At 45.4% G+C, this 2,500-nt stretch overlaps 1 protein-coding gene across 1 annotated transcript in view; it reads right to left on the bottom strand.

Moving 5' to 3' along the window:
• LOC135114750 (membrane-associated guanylate kinase, WW and PDZ domain-containing protein 2-like) overlaps positions 1-2,500 on the bottom strand; it is a 106,715-nt gene that overhangs the window by 37,920 nt on the left and 66,295 nt on the right. The window lies entirely within an intron of this gene.

Genomic DNA, 2,500 nt, shown 5'->3' with positions numbered 1-2,500 from the left:
TTAACAAATAACGCCATTTTTTTTTTCCAGTTCAGTTACATTACTTGTTTGTATTAATAAAATATACATGAATTGACTTGACCTACCTCTGTAATACCAAGGAATATATTCGTTTCTAAGTCTTGCAATTTCTTCGTTTTCCAACACTACCAGTACATGACACTCATCACTGGCACACCACCATTACGTTCCTCACAAACACGATCTTCTCTTCTAGTATTATTATATCCTCCCGCAGTGATTGGCAACTTGTTATTACAAGCACGTACCTTTGTCAACAAAATACGATTAGCCTTACTCAGTTTAACAAGGTATTTCTCTAAACAATAAATATGCTTACAAATTTTGTAACTAGTACAAACAGATTGTGACACGAGATTAGCATTCCATGATGCGAGCCACTGATCCTTTGTCTTTATTTCTACAGCTTTCCTAAAACAAGTTGAATTTACAACAGTTTGTGAATTCCACACCACTGAAATGCCACAATTACTGCAAGTATTCCTGATGTGTGACAACCATGGTGAAGAATAAAGACCTTGTTGATCTACCTGTCATAAACAACAATACATCAAATAACTAAGTTTACTGTTCTTACCTGCTATCAATCTTACTCAAAAGTGTGTGTGTGTGTGTGTGTGTGTGTGTGTGTGTGTGTGTGTGTGTGTGTGTGTGTGTGTGTGTGTGTGTGTGTGTGTGTGTGTACTATTTTTTTTATATCGGGCATCTGGGAATGATTCTCACGCTCTCTCTCTCTCTCTCTCTCTCTCTCTCTCTCTCTCTCTCTCTCTCTCTCTCTCTCTCTCTCTCTCTCTCGTTTATTGACACCTGAGCAAACATAACAAAGACAGACAAGAGTAACCTTTTTCATAATTTCATGCTCTCTCTCTCTCTCTCTCTCTCTCTCTCTCTCTCTCTCTCTCTCTCTCTCTCTCTCTCTCTATCTCTTACACACAAACGCACCATACACTGTATTTTTAACCCTCCAAACTATTTCTCATCCTAGTCTTCCTCTTCCTTTTTCTTCCCCTCCTCCTCCTCCTCCTCCTCCTCCTCCTCCTCCTCCTCCTCCTCCTCCTACTCTTTCTCCTTCTCCTACTGCGTCTCCTTTCCCTCACTCCCGGAAGAAGCCATAAACTCCACCCCACAATAAACACACCCTGGAATTGAGATTGGACAAGCAAATCTCAGTGGCAGTCCCGGCGCGAGATGGTACCAGTGACCACCGCCGTCGCCAGCGCCTTCGGGAGGAGAAAGGGGGCGCCTGGAGGTCCAAGAGCGAAAGCAGGGAGGCAGAGAAAGGCGCCTGGGGGAGGAAGAGTGCAAGAAAACGGGGTAGGGAAGGGTGTGGAGGTAGGAGTGACCTTTGGGTGAGTTTTGGCACGTCTTTTTTATAAGAAGTAACGTATCACGATCTTCCCTACACTATGATGGTCTTCGAGTCTTGCAAGATGAAGAGGAGTGAACCTTTGGCGCCGGCTTGTCCCATGAGGAGGAGCAGGAGGAAGAGGAAGAGGAAGAGGAAGAGGAGGAGGAGGAGGAGGAAGTGAAGGAGGAGGACGGAGAGCAGCAGCGAGTAAAAGAGTTAAGTTTATAGACGGATAAGATATCTTGTTTTAAACGTGGAGGAAGAGAGAGAGAGAGAGAGAGAGAGAGAGAGAGAGAGAGAGAGAGAGAGAGAGAGAGAGAGAGAGAGAGAGAGAGGGTTTGAGGGAAAATAGAAAGTAAAGATGGAAGAGAAGGTTACGTTGGCGGAAGGTTGAAGGGACGGAAAGGAGGAGGAGGAGGAGGAGGAGGAGGAGGAGGAGGAGTAGGTGGAGGCGGTCACCTCTCTCTCTCTCTCTCTCTCTCTCTCTCTCTCTCTCTCTCTCTCTCTCTCTCTCTCTCTCTCTCTCTCTCTCTCTCTCTCTCTCTGTCAAATCGTTTTTCCCTCCTTCTTTAATCTTTTCTCTCCCTCCGTCTCTGTGTCTGCTTCTTCCTCCTCCTCCTCCTCCTCCTCCTCCTCTTCCAGCTTAGACCAGGAAGCGCAGATTACGTACACGGAGAAATGAACACAGGAAACACACACACACACACACACACACACACACACACACACACACACACACACACACACACACACACACACACACACGTAAAATATAGATCATGTGGATTAAAGACTGAAGGGTACACGCGAGGAAGTCTACACACACACACACACACACACACACACACACACACACACACACACACACACACACACACACACACACACGAACATATGTGCACTTGCTAAAAATATCTACGTGCATGAGAGAAGAGAAAAAGACGTACATGACCACAATGCACATGGAGAAAGTATACGTACACATGTACACATACAGTAAGTAATTTCAGGTCTACACACACGCACACACAAACACAAACACACACACACACACACACACACACACACACACATGGAGTAATGCCAGAGGGTACGTGTGTGTGTGTGTGTGTGTGTGTGTGTGTGTGTGTG

This window comes from Scylla paramamosain, chromosome 28 (assembly GCF_035594125.1).
Source record: "Scylla paramamosain isolate STU-SP2022 chromosome 28, ASM3559412v1, whole genome shotgun sequence".
NCBI lineage: Eukaryota > Metazoa > Arthropoda > Malacostraca > Decapoda > Portunidae > Scylla > Scylla paramamosain.
Note: the sequence above shows the minus strand (reverse complement) of the source record. Positions and strands in the feature narration are given on the sequence as shown.